The 19,914-nt window shown below is 42.8% G+C and overlaps 1 protein-coding gene across 1 annotated transcript in view; it reads right to left on the bottom strand.

Annotated features, from left to right (window-relative positions):
- Nucleotides 1-19,914, bottom strand: part of zbtb16a (zinc finger and BTB domain containing 16a) — a 142,873-nt gene that overhangs the window by 96,584 nt on the left and 26,375 nt on the right. The window lies entirely within an intron of this gene.

Raw genomic sequence — 19,914 nt, 5'->3', positions numbered from 1 at the left:
CCTCATTTTAACTAGACCTAAAGACACTTTCAGTGAAGTGTTGGAACGGTGGGAACAAAGACTAAGGAGAGCGTGTAAGATCACACGTATAAAGTATTTCTGTTAAAGCCCATCTCTGAGACAAACACCAGCCCTGCTGCTCCCTCTCCCCCCCCCCGCCTCTCTTTTGGTTTGTGCATCAAAAGATCCTGCCATCTGAAAATAGCACGTCAACATTTCTCTTTCGTCTTGTTGTTTCTTTCTATTTTTTTTTTCCATTCTCGACAATGTTGCCAGTTTGCTAGATTCCTTGTTTTGCCTCTGCTCCTGCTTTCTTGATCTGTGAGAGGTTACATCGCATCGAGTGAGACGTTTGGCTCATGCGCGTGTGTGTGTGTGTGTGTGTGTGTGTGTGTGTCTCTCTCTCTGTGCGTGTGTGTGAGTGCAGTAGCAGAGCTTTGGTGGTCTATAAAAAGCAGCCAGACGAAGTCTTCCCTCTCTCCTCATGCATTATGCATCGGCATCACCTTCCATCAAGTGACAGAAAAACCTCAAAGATGTCTAACTTTAGCTTCCATTCTGAAAGCTAAACAGAGGAGGCGAGATGTGTTATTTTGACTGCCACAGTCGAGCTAAGCACCTGTTACATCAATAAAAGCTGCATTTCGCAACCAGAACGACGCCGACAACCTGTGTGATGGCACAGCACTCACAAAATAAAGAGCGGTTGAATGCAGATAGAAGCAGGGAGTGCCTGAGTGGAGGAAGAGTTCAAATACGATGAGATGACACCGGATCAAACTTTGACCTTGAGGAGAGGTTTCGTCTTTGCTGTGGCATTTAATGGCAAACGCAGAATCCTAAAGGCTCGATGTGAAAACAGCGTCACAAACATTTCTACGAGACGGGCACGGTGGGTGTGACAATGTTTATAAGAAACTTCTTTTAAATCGGTAAATACTTAATTAGGGCAAACGGGAGCTTATTGCATCTTACCGTCACGTAGACAAAGTTAGTTCATTTCAAAACCCACGTGTGCTGTTCAGTGCTTCATGCAGGCGAGTTCTGGTTTAGCTTCTCTCTGTGGGTCACTATGACAGGTCACTGGCCATGTTTAGTCCAGGCCTTTCATGAGAAAGTATCCTAACTCACAGTGTCACCGACTATCATTTTTCTATTTCCTCTTGCATTATTTTATTCTGGCCGTAAAGTAAATGAAAAAAAACAACCGAGCAATTTATATGGAATGACTTCCAAATAACATTTCAAAGATCTACACATCTGTAATTTTTGGCATTCTGAAAGCCTTATAGTCACAGATCTGACACACAGAGACTCATGTGCTGTAAAAAAATCAAGGGTAGAGTACAAACATGAGGAATATTATAAATAAGTAGGCTATATATATATATATACACACGTAAATATACACATTTGCAGAAGTGACAGACCCATGACATGCGATTGCTACATAATATAATTATGACTGCAACTGCTGACCAGATGTTGCTTATCTCAGGAAATACTGGCCAACTGTCAACATTTCATGGAGGGCAGTGTCCCAACTTCATAGCGCTGCTCAGTGTAAACACTCTTGTTTACCTGGAAACGGGAGAGGGACCTCGTGATCGTATTTTTCGTAGCCAGCGCGAGCCAGAGTCGACCGGTTGACGGTGCGATTATTTTGGTGTTTGGACACAGCTCTCAAGCTATTATGCAATGCCTCTGGGATTGATTCACTGTACTCCTCGAAAAATGCCGGACGGATCACATTCTTGGAGAAAAAAAAGAAGATAGCGGCAGGCCAGTGTGCAAGCGCGTCTCAGAGAGAGTCTGTCTCTCCGTTCAAAATAACACGGGTGAGATTATTAGCAGGGATGACTGCATCTATGCTGGAAATAAGAGTGCGGAAAAAAAAGAAGAAAAAGATACCATTGCAGGGACTTATTGACACTAGAGATGGCCACAGGCAGGTTGTTTTGACGTGTCTGACCTCGGGAACTGTGTGTGTGTGTGTGTGTGTGTGTGTGTGTGTGTGTGTGTGTGTGTGTGTGTGTGTGTGTGGAGGCTTGGGGAGGTTCAGGTGGCGGCGGTGGCGCTAGGCCATCTGCACTGTCATTCACCGCACGTCCGCCTTCCAAGAGTTGCACAGCAGCACCCACGGGCATCCCAAACAGCCCCAGCCGGAGCTCTGCGGGGCTGCAGTAAACAAGTCGCTCTCATCTCAAAGAGAGAGAGAGAAAGTGTGTGTGTGTGTGTGTGTGTGTGTGTGTGTGTGTGTGTGTGTGTGTGTGTGTCAGGGTGAGAGTGTGTGATACTCCGGTATGTTCCTGTACAGGTGTTTTTGTTTGTTTTTTACCTGGCCACGGCACACAGCGCGTTATGTACCAGCCCCGCCTCCTAAAAACGATGCTCATACTAAAGTTGCATTGTGTAATACGTTTTTGAGAGAAACGTATTTTGTCGTTGGTTTGCTTTTTGACGTATCACAAATAAAGTTTCAATTGAGTCTGCCGTAGAGAGATGGTCAGACTGTTTGACCTGTTCACGTCCTGTGGAAACCAAGTACTTTTGTTGTATAGACATAACCAAGTAGTTTTGTAGCGTTTTTTTGTATTTGTTTCGTTTTACGGTTTGTAACCACAATGTTACAAACCGTTTAAAACTGCGACAGTAAACAGTAATCCCTGAGGAAATATGTTGCCCTTGAACCTAATTTGAGAGAGAAGTTTAGTTGTAAGGGAACGTCATTTTGTAGGAGACAGGTTTGTAAATGGTCTTTTTTTTTTTAAGATGATTAATGTCAATTCATTTTCTGGGGGGGGGGGGGGGGGGGGGATTTTGACCTGGCTTATACATGTTGTATACTCAATTATGAATCCCTTTATAAGTAAATGTTTTGTAGTCTATAGTCCTACATCAATTGCATAAACAACATCTATTCCGGGATTCCAACTAAACTTCCCTTTCATAAAATAGAATAAAGTCTTACTCTTATGGGAAACAAAACTGTATTAAATATGACTTGCGACAGAGTAAGCTAACTCAAAGGAAGCAGGAAGATAATGAAGCATGACAATTGCTCCTATTTCTGGCAGTCCCCTGATATTCCCTGGAGGTTCCTAAACCTGACTTTTTGGATCCATTGGTGTATATTATGTAACCGCAGCTCGCTCTGTTCTTATTTATACCTGAAGTCTCTTCTTTGCCGCTGTCAAAAGGCAGCATCTTTCATGCCTCGTCGTATCTGACCTAAAACGTGTCGTTAACCACGGATAAACATATTGCCTCTGACTGCCACATCCTATATTAGTACCTTCATCTCTGCACAGCGCACTATTAAAAAGGGAGAAAACTTCAGCGAGTGAGTATGACAGCTGAACAGCAGCCAGTGAATGGAGTGGGCGGTCTGTGCCAAGAATTTCCGTCGGCTTGAATCAGTGCTTTTGCCCGCAGAGTGGAGGGTCATGTGAGAGTTTGGGTTTGTGTGTGTGTGAAATATATCTGATAACAGAAAGATCTGTGGGGGGGGGGTTTCTCCCCTTTTTTAATTCCACTAGTGCCGTTTTGTGCTGCCTAGTGGCAGCCCAGTTAATGATGTTGGTTTAATGCAGAAAGTAGAGAAGAAGATTGAGTATTACTTATGCATCAGGTACACTGTGCAATTCCAAAAGGCAAATGTGAGAAGTTTTAATGCTGCCAGGCACTAAATTTAAGACCAATTTAAAAACAAAGCTGTGACAAGCAACCTTTTTTTTTTTCTAAAGTTGTTAAAAAATGAGCAGAATAAGAAAAAGAGCAGCAGCAGGTGAATGATAAGGAGTACGATGTGCTGCTGGGTTTAGTGAAGGAATAGGATGCATTTTATTCTTTGTAAGTACAATGCATTCTGTACGGGAACTTGGGTGGAAAAACACAATTTGACAACAGGATTTAACATAGTAATTGTTTTTTTTATGAGAAGCACCCCAGGCAAAAACATTGTTTTTTCATGCACTGGTCAATTTTGATTCTTTTAGACTAGTGTTAAGAAAACATCCAAAAATACACTTTTACGCATTTAATTTACTATATTTTTGTCTATTTGCATCTGTAGATCTGTAGACTAAAGTTAGCATTAGATAACGCCTCAGTGAGATTGCTTATGGATGTTAACAGTATTTTCAGATTTATGGAGTAATAAAAAAAAAGAATCCCTCTTAAAACATTTGACTTTAATATGTCAACAAAAAAATGTTCAACCTGGCTTTTATCTCATTTTTTGTTTGCGAATTAGCAAGATAATGCCCCATTGCATATTTAAACATACAATTTCAGAAAAGTTATAGTGCAAAAATGAATTGTCTGAATGCAAGTAATCACTTGGGGAAGTGTCATGTTCGTATCTATTAGTTAATTGTTTTACCCTATTCACCTGGGGTGGCTCCACCTGAAACCTGGAGTGATTTTAACACAGTATAAGAACCTTGCAACACATTGCATTGACTCAATGTCACTGCTATGGATATAGAGGTAGAGGGGACCATGAGACAAGAGCTCCAACAAGAAGCGAGGGAGGGAGGGGAAATATACTGTGTGAGGGAAAGGATAAAATATGTGCTGACAGCTTTTTGGCCAGAGGGCTAGAACACTGAAATAGTAGCGTCTGGGTGTCAGGCTGGGGTCGCTCCCTTCACTCGAGAGCAGACTTTACCCGACCCCGGCTAAGGAAACATCACACACCACTACAGTCAACTGATAATGTAGTATCTGACAGATAATGTACTAACTTGTCCAAACGTGACACTAATGCATCTTGGAATGGGTCAACACTGAATGGGAAGACTTCTCAATAGAATAAAACCATCGTTTCTTTTGCATCAAGCAGGAATTGTTTCTTTATGAAGAAATACGGAAAATACTGTAAAAGAAACCCTAATCGAATTAGTGCATTTCAGCTCTTACATAACGCTACGTTTGGGAACAACTTGGGAAGTAGTAATATTGGATTATGTAATCATTTTGACAATGTATTATTCAGCCGTCTGCCGCAGTGACTTTGTGCGGTGGTTTGGACTGGCGGTGAGAGGAGGGTGGGCGTACCTTTTCTTTACAACTGGTTAGAGAAAGTATAAAGAAAAAAAAAATGTGTGCGTGTGTGTCTCTCTCTCTCTCTCTCTCTCTCTCTCTCTCTCTCTCTCTCTCTCTCTCTCTCTCTCTCTCTCTCTCTCTCTCTCTCTCTCTCTCTCTCTCTCTCTAACTACTAGGGGCAGGTGATGAAGCTAAAAAAAAACTCAAGAGTATATGTAATCAAATATTATCATAAAAGTAGTTCTGCTCAAAGTGTGCACAATGGCCTGAGCACAAGGTGTTTTTCAGTTCACTAAAATCCCTCAAATTCCTAGAATAAAAGATACTGAGAACATGACCTCGGTGTACTTGTTGTTAGCTGCAGCCAAAGTGATTACAGGACATCATTTGCAATGTAGGGGAGGCTGGGAAAATAAAAAAAAATAAAAAAAATAAAAGATATTGCTCTTGAAAAACACACCAAACAGCCCGTCAGACAATGCACAAAGGAAAGACTATACGCAATCCTACCAAAGATTTTCAAGGTGCTCATATAGCGTAAGCTGTCTGTCACATTAATTAAAAAAAAAAAAAAAAAGTCACGCAATTTAACAGAAACTTTGTCATACTTAAAAGGCCAACATTTGAAAAAGATGGTGGCCAACTATGTCTCAGTATAGCATAGAAAGAGACGACAGGAAACGGCATCTTTCAGGAAATATACGTGGATGATTTTGTTGTTTATGCTGTCATGAAATCCAAACTGTGGCTTTAAGAGGTACGAGAAGACAACACGCACACAACCACAACCACACAACCACACACACACACACACACACACACACACACACACACACACACGCTAACCACTTCTTTTACAAAGAAAACTATCCCTTTCTCTTACAGAACAGCAAATCAAACAGCTGCTCAGAAAATGTCCCAACCTACTTCAACAGAGCGGGCATCTTAGCGTGTCTCATGGTTGGTTAAATATTTGCCAGCTGGGGTGCTTTTCTCTGCTGTGTGTGTGTGTGTGTGTGTGTGTGTGTGTGTGTGTGTGTGTGTGTGTGTGTGTGCTTGGCCTGCTTGTCATGAAAAGCACAGTTCAGGTGCTGAATCAATCATACATGTAGATAGAATCCAATAAGCACGGAGCGAGACTGCAGCTGGGGTCTACGGAGACAAGGGACAGAGAGCGAGCAGCGATGCCCACGTTGGCAGAGCTCGCTCGATCACCCCGTCTCAGCAGATGCCATGTTACAGAGAGGGTAATTAATAGCCCAGTGGGGCCTGGGTGAGAATCGCCAAGACACCCTCTTGCACACACGTACACACGCACACAAAATAATAATGTCTCCATTTGCCCCCCGGAGCAGCTTTGCGCCAACTAGCCTTCACCTCATTATGCCAATCAAATCGACCAGGGGGGGGGGGGGGGTGTGGAGGGTGGGGGGGGGGGGGGCGTGGAGGGGAGGGAACAAGCTGTCCTTTCTCATTTGGCCACACTCACTTCCACAGTCCATGTGTTCATTATAGAGAAAGATTTGATCTTAATAACAACGTCACCACTCTGAGCTGTCAGGAAACGGCCAAAGCGCTGCGGTTGTTCTCCGTCCGATTGTACCTCGGTTTGGTAACAAGCCACTCACCACCACTCCTCTTCCAAGAAGCTAAAAATGTTGGATTTATCAGCTGCCAGTACTGAGCCACACACCCTGAGCTGCAGCTGGGTTTTCACAGTTCACTTTGCCTTTTTCCCTCGAATCTGTGCAGGGTAAACTATTTACAGTCTGGGTGCCAGAACACTACTTTAAAATAATAACAGGGATTTAGGTGGAAACAAATGCACAACTGAAACTGTCTCATGTCAACTTAATCTTTACTTTCAGCGCAAAAGTAAAAGTGTTTGTGGGACAGAAGTATTTTCAGGATATGTGTCCCGCTGAACTTTAAAGGGGACATATCAGGAAAAACCTTTTCGGTGCTTGTACGCATTCAGCTAATACAATTTGCCTCCGCTTCCTATACGGCTTGAAATCTACTTTTGCAAATGTGCACCATTTTTAAATCATGTTAACCTGCATCATTAAAGCAGGTTAACATGTTGTAAAAGAAACCCAAAACCCAAGTATGAGCTGTAAGATGAGCACGATACGTCTCCATTCAAAACCTGTTGTAAAAATACATTTAACTGACTTCTATCTGTGGGCATGAATGTTAATGTAGCTTCACGTCAGCTGGATATTTAAATAGGTAAACAATAGCTGTTGCAAATTTACCAAACAAAAAAAAATATCAGTTATGAGTCTTCAAGCTTGTCTACGTTTTTCTTCCTCTGAATGGCCACAAATCATCGGGCCTCATGCAAGAACAACTCCTTCAACAGGCCTGTACGAGATCTTGGAGGACGAATTTACAAACATAATTAGTTCTTTATTTTAGGAGAACTTGCCGCATTCACCAATTTTCTCATATTTTGTATTTTCTTTCTCCACTACGACAAAAAAAGTAATAGAAAGTTAAAGGTGCAAGATACGAGATTGGGAGCATTGCCTCTCAACAGCTCTCAACGTGGCAAAGGCGAGCTGGCGGCTCACAACTAACGGTGCTAAAAGGCGCTAACAGCGCATATAACGGCAAAAGTCGGTCGGGACGGCATCATCAGCTGTAACCGCCGTATGAGAGCAGTGCTGAGCAACAAATAGTGCACGCTCACATGCACTAAAAGCACATGCGTGTGGCCGGCCGGGCTATGTTAACACTGAGGGAGAGAGAGAGAGACTCTGTTATTGTTTATTTTGTTTAATGTACAACATATACAGCATGAGGTTTAATGAATGCAGCTTAAAACTTTCCATTTTTATTCTGTTTGAATTAACAGGCTGTCTAAATAAATGTGATACGCCCTTGCTTAACAGTAATGATCTGTAATGTTTCCTATAATTGCACGTCTGACTTTCTCCCCTCAATGGCCGGTGATACAACAACAATGAATCACCGTATAGCTATTGCAAGCTTTGACATTTGCTATACTGTTTCTCCTTATCTGGCTTTCAGGCCGTGATTACTTTTATTTTCATCCATTTTATTTGTACAATTTGTTGGCGTGGTTAGGTTCAGCAAGGATAACCAACATGGCTGAAGAGGCTTTTTTATCCTCCCAGAACATTCAAGTAAATGAATTACTGGCTACACCTTTGAATGAAACTGGAGGGCAAACTATTTTCTTCTATTTTTCCCCTTGGAATTACGCGAGCGCTTTACATTTGCCCCTCGACGTTCACCATCACCACATCAGACTAACCACCCTGACCTGCCGTCTTCAGGCAGCAGCGGAGGTATAAGGAGATGTACTTAGTGGCAGCACAGCCTCTGCAGAGGGTCTTCTTTGGTGTCAGGACAGTGTTTAAAACCGTTTCGGTAAACAGCATCGGTCCATTTCTTCCCCTGTAGCCTCATTGAAATCAGCTTCTTAACAAACACATCTCCATCCTCTTATTTTGTCGCTGACCCGCTCCTCCACCCAACACCCCCCCCCCCCCTTCCTCGCTCACACCCACTGCCACCGCCAAACTTCCCCCCCGTGTGTTACCTGAGACAAGCAATTTACCTTTTTTGTTGTTTGCCTGACCTAGAGAAAACAATTTCAGAGGGGTCTTCCTGCGCTCTTAACAGCCCTTCGTTTGAACAGGTAAAGGCGACTGGCTTGCCACAATGGCTTTTTTTTCCCCCCTCCTAGAAGATGAATTGGCGAGCTGTCAGCTTCAGACAGGCAGAGTAGCAGTGTTTCTGTAATGGGACACTGGAAGTGTCTTTGATTAATGGAAGAGCCATACTGAGCTGTTAGCGAACCCGCCGTGGCCCAGCGAGAGCGATTGAGCGGCGGATACATGCCGACAGATGTGCGAGGGAGCGCGGGCCTCGATACCAGCAGAGAAGGAAGAAGAGGAGGAGGGGAGGATAGAAAACAGTAGTCTACCTGGCTTGCAGCCATTTTTAACTTGAAGCCTATTTTCCCCATCTTCTTTCATCATACAGATTGATTTGGACCTGAATTTTGTCAATGGCTTCACTACAGAGCTGCAAAGATATGCAATGAGAGAGTTAAACATACAAACAAAAGCATACATTTCTCATAAGGAGCCATTAAATGTTATAACAGCGCCTGTTCTCAAAGAAGAGTTGATCAGGGAGAAATTATTATCAAAACTGTTCAGCCATACGCAGCCACTGTTTGCAAGGATGCAAATTTGAGTTGATTTCATTCTTTTCGGCAGAGAGCTACTGAAAGCAGCCCTGCAAAGCCACAAAGCTGCAGTCAGGGGACACCAGACGTCCTCGGAACTTTTGGAGAAACCCTTTAAGCCTAGTCAAAAGAAGACGGATTTTTAACTGCAGCAGGGACACGGGCATCACATGTCGCTGACTCTGTGCTGCTGTTGTCTCTACATCTATTCTGGCAAGAGAAATCTCAGCCGAGAGCGCGATGTTTCCTTTCTTCTCATCTCAAAATACATTTTGCTCAGTCTCTCATTTACACTTTCTCGCCTTTTGGCTCTAGTTGATAAACAAATCTAAAAAAGGAGACCTATCCTGATGTAGAAAACACAACAAAATATTTTTTGAATCCCCTGCTACTTACCTGAAACCCATCAGTGCCGGGAGAAGAGGCACATTAGAGCACAGAGTTGTACTGTAAACAGGCAGTGTCTAATTCCTCCCAGTGCAAATATGTCAGAATAAACACTTATCTTTGAGAACAGCCGAGTAGACTTATGTGGATTCTTTTTTTCTTCCCCCTCACAAAAAGATAGCAAAATATAAATACTTTTTACGCATTTTAAATGTTCACTGATAAAAATGGAACAAAACCATCCATCCGTGACGACCGCTGTTTACAAGACAGCTGGAACAGAGGCTTCCAGGCTGCGCTCTCGCTGCTTTTTGTTTGGAAAAATGCATGTTTATTGGAATTGTGGCATTGCTGTGTTTTAAATGGAAGGAACAACATTTTACAAGGTAATTAGTCAGGCTATAATCCCACACACACACACACACACACACACACACACACACACACACACACACACACACACACACACACACACACACACACACACACACACACACACACAGAGAGAGAACACTGCATCCTAATACTATCATGACAAACCACTTTTGTCACTTTAAATTCTGCCAAAATGCGTCATGCAGAAACCTCCTTGAGAAGGATGGAAATACTTCTGAGGAAAAAGACAAAAAAAAGAAAAAAAAATCTCCTGATAAATACAACAACCAGAACCTGCATGTTGAGGTAGCATGACAGGTTTTCAAGGTTTCCATGACAAATGAAAGTGACAAGTTTTCTTCAATTCCTCTTCCTGCTGCAATCTCATTATCGGCTCCAACAGGGATTGGAGGGATTTTAGGTGAGGGCCGTGATGGGGGTTGGGGATGGGTGTTTATGTTGGCCCTTGTTTTCAGGGTTGGAAACCGTCCCGAGGGAGCGCATTCCTCATCCAAAGCACGACTAAAGGTATGTGAACCATCTGGACAAAGCCATAAGCCACAATGGCCCTACACAGGCCCGTCCATGTGGTCCGACGGCCAGTCAGCGCTCTCACACTGTCGTCTTTTTCATTCCCCCGGCGCTGGAGGCATGGAGCTAGATATCCATCGGCTCCACTATGGGCCAGCCATCACTTCCACTGTGTGTGTGTGTGTGTGTGTGTGTGTGTGTGTGTTCCACGTTTCCTTCCTCCTGGCTCAGCCAGGGTGAACAGGGTCATTTGTGAGGCCCACTGTGATGCCCGCACGACTGTGTGGACGTAAAGAATGCTGCCTAAGGTCAACTTATCATTAGCTGAATGTCCAATGAGACAATTGTTTCCTCATTCGCCTGTTTATCACCATTTCAAATCATCATATGACTCCGGCACGCAAAAATGGCATGCATACCCGCAATGAATGCACAAGTGATAAACGAAAGGCAAGCTCACCAAATTATATTACAAAATGCTGATTTTAGCTGACTTCTTTAGTCCACAACTACATATGAACAAGTCCGACCTGTACAGGAAATTACACTGACATGGGATTTTGGAAGCCAATTAAAATGCTCAGTTCACCCAAAGTACATAAAATAAAATACTTTGTCAATTCCATCTAGTTCTGCGGAGAGTTTTGGTTTATGTTGGCTGTTTTGGAGATACCGGTCTCTCAAGGTGGATCCAGAAATTTCACAGACAAATATCTAAAAAAACGTACCTCTTCACCGGTGCCGTAAAATTGACCATTTCCATGCCATTAAATAACAAAGATTCACTGTGCCTAGCAGACTTTTGTTGGAGTCAGGGTGGAAAAGCCTAAGAAACAGTTCTGTGACTGTAAAGCTCTCCACTGAAATCCATATTATCAAATGCCTTGAGGGATGAGCAGTGCTATAGAGCAGGGTGTCCTGCTACACACTCACACAATAGGGGCACCTTGGCATACATTACTGCCTTTGCATACTTTAAAAGCAAACTCACCAAACTAATTGAAACAAAAAGACTGATATATTTAATAAAAGATCAAAATGAAAGAATCATACACCATGTTTAAGCAGCTAAAGATGTAAGAAGCTAAAAATATGCTGGCATGATCCTTTCACCCCATGTATTGGTGTAACACGGGTCGGTCACCTTTGTATTTGTTATATTTATATTTTTCTTATATTATATTTCTCTCCCATAATCTGGACATTGCAATTATACATGACTAAATACTAAACAAGATGGCTGCCAACCTTATGAAATTCATTGAATCTGAATTCATTAACCCGACCAACCTTCCGACAATTTTGCCCATCAACAAATACTACAAAGAAGGCAACACGTACAAGCCAATCAGAGGCAGAGAGGGGCGGGTCTTCGGAGATTGCGGATGGGGGAAATAAAATAAAAATCAATCAAACTACTAAATAACAGGCTGCACAACTGCCAATGTTGGCATGCAGATGAGAGGACACTTCAATATTTCCCAAAAAACTCTCCTGCACACTTATCGCCACAGGTTGCCTACCCCTGGTCGAAAACTACGGATTCACATGAAAAGCCAGCCTCCCCAGGCCATAAATTCAGACGCTGGCAGAGTAATCATCATCACTGGGTCCAGTCTGATTGTCGGTTCCACAGAGGACCGCTTCAGATGGCTGGATGAGTGCTGCTCTGGAGCCGAGTGGCCTGCTTAGATGGAGAGTAGAGATGGAGCATCGGGGCAGCAGCAGCACGGCAGCTGCGTCTAATAAAGAAACTGAATTTGATAATCAGCTGAGACAGTCAATTTGCTAATAAGGGATTCTAATTAATGAATCAATGTGCATTTGGTGGGAGCAGGCGCTATTGTCAAGAGCGGTCAAGTGCAGTTTGCTGTGCCTCTCTTTCTCCCCTGCTCATTGCTTAACACATAAGTTGATTTCAATTTCATTTGGCACTCTGTAAATTCTCTCACTGCAGAGGGAGAGGGGAGGACAGTTAAGTCTGAGGGAGCACAGAGGAATCTGGGTGTGTGCAAAAGGATGTGCAGCATTACTGCGCCGACAATAGACTTTCTTTGCAGATCTTTTGACACTCGACAGGGTTCAGGCGCAAAATGTAATATTAACTAGCTGTGAATACTGTGGACCAAACACGATTTTCCTTATTTGAACTGCAGTCCTACAAACTCTTGAGATAAATAAGCTGAGCTTGAGCTTTTATAGAACACAGACTTGCAGTGCATCTTGAAGCAATAATTGACAACACACTTAGCAGCTCCAGTCATGCTACCAAAGCATGTGTTTGAAATGGCAAATGTGCTCCAACCAGTCACTTTCAGTCAGCGGAGGAAAGTTACTAAGTATATTTACTCAAGTACAACATTTAAGTACAATTTATTTGTATTTCACAGAATATTAATGTGGGACATATTTAAATGTTATACCTGCAAGTCCACTATCTGTTAAACTCAATAAATGTATTTATTTACTCGTTTTATTTTATTATCTATTCATTTACAAAGTTATACTTCAAAAGTAACCACTCCCAAGTACATAAAGTAACGAAACTCTGGACATTATCACAAATAATGTAAATAAATATAATGCTAGCCTGCTGAAAAAAAGAAATGCGCTAGCTGTTAGTGTACCTTCCATAGCAACGGCCTAGGTATGTGCAGCCAGCCCAAGAGTGCCTATTTCACTGTGAACATTATGATACATTAAAACAATTTCAATTGGAATGGGGTCTGTCTTGTACTTTTTCTTTTGTTAATAACTTTTTGAAAATGAGACGTTTACTTGTAATGGATACATTTTGCTACTGTGGTCGGCCTATTGCAAGTTTGTTCCCCAAAAAATGAGATATTTCCATCAGCTTGTCAATGACAATGACTCTCCTGCCTTAAATTGTCCTTATGACTGAACAAACTATGTTTTAATTGCTCTCCTCACCCGACTTTCCAGTGTTAACAAGTGTTGATTGGCTTCCTCTGAGCTCTGACAGTGCTGATTTTAACACGTTTTGACTTCAATGAACACCAGCACTTTTGCTGTACAGTCCAGTAATCTTTGTGTGTGTGTATGTTCAGGTTGCCGTGAAAGTTCCTTATGGTGAAGGCAGTAGTGCCCTCTAGGCGGAAACAAAAACCTCCCCCCACCTATGCAGAGAGCAAATGGTTTTAACGTGGTCAGAGAGAGAGAGAGAGAGAGAGAGAGAGAGAGAGAGAGAGAGAGAGAGGAGAGAGAGAGAGAGAGAGAGAGATGAACTCTTGTTTTTTTCAGTCCTATGCAGGACCTTAAAAGACCCCCAGCCCCTCACATATGTTTCAGACAAAAGGGTGGGGAAAAAAAAGGAATTTATGCAAGTAGTGCCTGGCTGACCCCTACTCCTTAGATATAGTGTGGTTAGAAAAAATGTACACAAAGACAAAGTGTAGAAAAAGATGGTTCAAGATGTTTTCAGTAAACGGTCCAGATGAGTAGTCAGATACATCGTTAGCATTTGTGTATTTAGTACAAAAGAATGTATGTTTCGAAACTCTTATTGGGACAAACACCAGACGGACAACAAAGTGCTGCAGAGCTGGAAGGGGAAGGAATTTATAGAGGGGTGGGGGTTATCGTGCTGGTTTTGGTGGGTGGGAAGGAGCCGAGCGGTGCTTGGGATCAGAGGTCAGCTGCTTGCACTCAACAGCTGTCCTAAAAGCAGTATAGATAAGGGCTGAAAGCATCCTGTGTGTGTGTGTGTGTGTATATATATGTGTGCCGTGTGTGACTAATAACAGCCTCTGGGCGAATAGATACAGTAAAGCTTGACCGACTGGAATCTTATTGCACCACTTTTCAACAAATGTCCAACAGGCTGAACACTTCTTAAACTTTGACTGAAGTCCAGAGAAAAGGAGTAGATTACTCCACCAAGGGGGGGGTTGGGGGGAGGGAGAGGGGAGGTCAAGGCTTGACCGGTAGGCCGGGTCATTCATCAACTGCTAATGGGCAGAGCTTTATGCTGTCATGATGAATGACCTTTGCCCAAGAAGGAAAAGACGCAAAGCTTGACCGCGAGACAATGGCATCGGCAAAGGCATCAATTCCAAACATGTCAATCGAGTTCTGAGGGAAGCTGGTCTGTGTGTGTGTGTGTGTGTGTGTGTGTGTGTGATGAGCGCCCTTCTTAAAATGTTTGTGTATCAGCTCAGGGCGACTGCTTATCTCCAGCTCTAAGAGGACAAGCAGAGGTGAGGTGCAGGCCAGCAGCTTCCAGTGAGGGGACAGGTGGTGACAACGGTCTTGTTTGGGCCTGTTTTGGCTAGTTGGGTATTGCCTCTGATCCCACCCCGGGCTTCACCACTCCAACCTCCTCTACCACATCGTAATTGTATTGGACGCCGTTCACGACGAGGAGCTTGTCAAATCCATCTGTCTTTAGGCCAGTAATGGGTAGTTGCAACGCTGTATGCCGCTAAGTTTAACTACATTTCCCAGTAAAGGTCAGGTAGCGCAGCCACTCTCAAAATCCTATGAATCAAGTGATATAAACAAAATAGGTCCAGCACAACTGAAATGTTGCTCTGCCACCAAACCGATTCTGCACCTGCTTAGATATATAAACTTCCAATGAAGAGTCACTTGCAACTCCACAAGCTTTCTGCTATGTGTTTATTTCATTTTCCTATTTGCTATGTACAGTTTTTGAGAAACTGTTCGGAGGTTTTCCAGTAGCCTCCGCTGTCTAACAGGAGAGTGTGTATTTTCTATCTTCCCTGGATCTCATAACTGTAATTACTGTCTGCAGGTAATGAGTCCCTGTGAGAGGAGGATCTCTCAAAAATCGAATGATAAAAGCAGAGCTGATGAGAGTATAGCTGCACTGATAAATCTGCTCGATTTGATAAAGACTTATTTGAAGAGATAAAAGCAGAACCACTATTTAAGAACCTTTTATCTTTCTTTCTTTTTCATCAAATCCTTTGTGTTAACTTGATTCTATAAAACATGAAGAGGCAAATCAATCTATTCAGTTATTTCATCAGCTTTCAATATTTCATAATTGTTAGTTTCCTTGACGACTAGACCTCATTTGACGAGACAAATATCATGTTGTTAACAAATCAACAGTTTAGCTGATGAAAGGTGCCAAATTTGATATTCAGAGCCTGAATATATCAGCAAACAACTATTTGCTTTATAAAGATAGAGTGGAGTAATGTCTACCCGAGCAGAGAATGAAATCGTGCTGCAATCAGAGCTTCTCTCTGCTTTGTTGACATAGCCTGAGCGCTAGCCTTTTAGTGCATGTTCGTGCATGTGAGCGTGCCCCACTGGTTAGCTGGCGGCTGCTGCTGCTCTGCACTCATACGACGGTGATAAAAGCATCCTGACCGGCGTCGGCGTCGTCGTGGAAGCGTAGCACCCACCCTCCGGTTCCCCCTCAGGTAAACATTGTTGCTCTGTCAGCGCTTTTGCCGTAGTTTGCGCCGTTTGCGCTGTTGGCACCGCCAGCTCAGCCATCGCCATGTTGGCAGCCAATAGAAACGCTCCAAACCTCGTATTCAGCACCTTTAAGTGCAGTAGTTGAAGCAGACAGATGGTCTGTAAACTGTAATGGATATTTACATCATCTTGTTATTAATTTCACCGTTTGCCAATATTTTATCTTTCAAGTATTGTTCACAATTTTCTGTGCCAGAATTTTGTGAGTCTCAAGATCCCTTACGAGATTTCTTTGTGAGCAATGATCAACAGTTACAAAAAACAGTTAAAGTTGAGTTAAAGGTTAAGGTTAAGAACAAACCGCAATGCTCAAGAGCCAAGTTGAAATAACACAGAATTGTGTTTTGCAACTTAGTTAAAACTTTTAACGTAAGTTAAGTAGTTTTTAATAAATGGTGAAAAAAACAACAACATCACAGCGGGATATATATATATATATATATATATATATATATATATATATATATATATATATATATATAAATAAAGTGTCAAACTCCCTCCCAGTTCCTTTATAAAAGGTGCCCAGTGCACTTGAGTAAACTCAATGATGAACAAAGTGCCTGTGCTAACAATAAAACAGGCTCATGTGAGTGATTCGGAAAAGCCTATCCAGCTCCTCTTCCTCCATGTCACTATCACTTCCTCATTTTGAGGTCTGCACTCATTTCAGCAGATGCTGAATAAGTTCAAATACCGCACGCCTGTGTTACTGTTGCAGGAAGTAGCTGCTTTTACACACACACACACACACACACACACACACACACACACACACACACACACGTGCATACATAGACTCTGTAACCTTCCTTTGTCAAATGTCCCTTCTGTGGTGTTCTCAGACCAGTCGGCTCCATTATTCAAAGCGATGCAAAAAGGAATTGATTACAAAAGAGGATTAATTCTGCACAGTCCCCCAAAAGGCTGTAAAATCAAACAGCCCCGCATGGCCATGTGGATCCCGTCACCTTATCATTTTATTAAAATGATGCCGGATGCATTTTTCCTCTGTGTGATCAGAGAGCGGGCGTTGCGTTTGACTGAGCAGGGCTTTTGGCGGGCAGTCCACCTCTCTGATGTGTTTTAATAAACACAACCTTGATTGTTCCCTGGTGTTATTTTGAAGCATGGAACTGAGCCTTCGTTTCAATAGTTTCTGGACTCATTCCTGTTGGCAACCTCGCAGTGCTCCATACAAAGTCAGTGCAGGGACTGGCTGTGTCAGACAAAACACGCCGTTTCTAATTAGCTTTGTTTAAAAAAAAAAAAAAAAAAAAAAGGTGGGAGAATCTGAATAAGGGAACATGCGCCTCAATTGGTTGATTCAGAATCAAGGCGCAGCGATGTCGACTGGCTACCTGATCTGATTAAAGTAGTTCTTTATCTTTAAAAACTTTTTTCTGAAGCCGAAAATGCTACTTCATGCAAACTTAACAGGCAACATTTTTTGGAGAAACTCTTAACAAAAGGAACCAATCGGAATTTCAATGAAAAACAAACAAAACGTATAAGACACAAGGCTTTCCCGCTACATTGACGGTAAACCTGTTCTATTCCTTCCTTCCCTGCCAATACATTAGGGTTGTATAGTTTAAGAAATGTCCGAGTGATACAGATAGTCACTCATACATAGATGATAACCGGTCCTAAGTGGCGGGACTGCGTTGTCGTGGAAGCTTAACGTCCACCCTCCGGTTCCTCCCAAGTCAAAACTGTTAACTCTGTCAGCAATGTTGCCGTTGTCAGCTCTGTTCGCACCATTAGCTGCTAGCTGAGGGCTAAGACATCTCCGTGTTCAGAGCCGTGTGCAGGCAAGCAATTCCCGGCAGAATGGGCTGCAGCGGCTGCGGTAGCGGGCCAATCACACGTAGGAAGAGCAAAGAAGGCTTGATGCCATTTTTCTGTCCGAATACTTTCTGCTGAATCTCGATAGCTTTGCTGGCATCAGATCACTCTTGATTGGTTATTTTTCCCTCCATGAAATCAGACCGATGCATGCCTAGGAGTTAGATTTGTGGAAGATAATCACTCATTAAATCGCTACTGCAATTTGTCACCATTTGGCCCGACTTTCGCATGACAACTTTTCGGTGCTATAGCACATAAAAGAAGCCTCCTGGTATATGAAATCCAGACAGGCAGCCGCCATGCTGCTGTACAGAGCTACTCTTGCCTAAAGCCAGTCACAGGTATCACTTGTAGGCGGACAGAGGATTCTGTACCGCTGAGATGAATATCAAGACAGGTGCCGGTGACTGCACTGTATATTTCCCCCTTTGCTAACGCTTCCCTCCCTCGCTCATCATTCCTCTGTCACCTCACTGAAAGGTTGGTGTCTTTCTCTCTGAGGGTGTTTGTTCAGATGTGGGCAGCCAGGACACTGTGGCATGCCTGGGGCTTACCAATGAGATTAGACGGTGACAGTGACACGGCGGTGGGGCCAAATGATCTCCAAAACCGCAGGCGGGGGCTGGGAAAGGGATGTTCTCAGCCGCACACATGAGTCACCGAGGCCCTGTTTGCTCTCCTGAGCTGCTGTTCTGCTCTCGTGTTTGTTTTTGGCGAAATCCCCGGCTTGCTTGTTTTAAATAGAGACAGTGAGATGTAAAGGGCTGATCTCATTAGTTCACAATTGTTTTGGGAAATACACCATCACACATCGTCAAATTAGGCGATAGGAGAATAAAAAGCCATGTAGCACTCACCAACTGATAGATAATGATGTGAAGTGGTGGAGTAGCTTAAAAAAAAAAAATGATCCGGTCATCTGAATCAGAGACGCCAAAAGTGCTGGATTTATTAGCTCATACAGCATGAAGTCACAAACAGCCTAGTTACAGCTGGGTTGGCCCCGTTTGCGTTCGCCTTATTTGACTGCCGTTGGATGTAATACTAAAGTGGATGAAGTTGTAGCGGGAAGGCATTGGTGGGATGAGAGGATTAGGTCTGTTGAATAATTCTTAGTTCGATATTTTGTGATAAAAACAGAACCATTTCTGACTTAAGGCTGTTGTATAATGCACTAATGCATAAAAAAAAAAAAAAAAAGTTTGAACATGTTTTTATTTTTCAAACTATGTTATCGGGGGAAAAAAAAAAAAGAAACAAGTATTGCTTCGGTGTCAGGTATCATATTGGCAACAATATTGGACATTTTCAACATCGATAAACATCGTGGACGCAAAGATGACAAATACAGTGCAGCAACAGGTGCTGAACTGTAAAGATGGACACAAACCTGAGTAGATCTGCTAAACCTACCGCACATTACGCCAACAGCTGCAAGATCTGGCATTGCCACATGTTTTGAATGTTGCTATGTAGTAATACTGACCATGCAAAGGAGCAAAACCACAAATGAATCCGTTAGATGAGTTGATGAACTGCTGCTCGATCTTGAATGCATGCACTTGCTGCTGGCTGAGTCATGTTTTCTGCAGCAACATTATATTTTTCTTTTAGAATCGGATAATTTGCACAGCGAGTACATGGTTTTAATTGCTTGCTTAAGTTATAATGCATTGAGGCAGATTGGCTGCATTGCTACCTGGCAAAAAGTAATGTGAAGAATAATACAGTTGATTCATTGCTGTCTATTAAGATTAGGGGTCTCTAAACACGTTAGGAGTCTAGTTGCTGAATTATCTTGCTCTGGACAAAAGTTTTGGACAGATGAACAAACGGACCTGTAGCAGAAACACACAGGGAACCTGAGCATTAGCTCTTTAGCTTTGAAAAAAAAATACAAGCTTTGCCACCGTAGCTGCTGAAGGAGTTCCTTTGGTTGTGAAAAAGCAGTGTCAAGAACATATTTAGCGTCAAGTGTTAACAAATGTAATTTCACTGTGATGCTTAATACCGAGCGCTCCCCT

The sequence above is a fragment of the Cebidichthys violaceus genome, unplaced genomic scaffold (genome assembly GCF_023349555.1).
Source record: "Cebidichthys violaceus isolate CVI_PGR_0920_01 unplaced genomic scaffold, fCebVio1.0.p SCAF_20, whole genome shotgun sequence".
In the NCBI taxonomy this organism is placed as follows: Eukaryota; Metazoa; Chordata; class Actinopteri; order Perciformes; family Stichaeidae; genus Cebidichthys; species Cebidichthys violaceus.
This window is presented reverse-complemented; position numbering and strand designations above follow the sequence as displayed.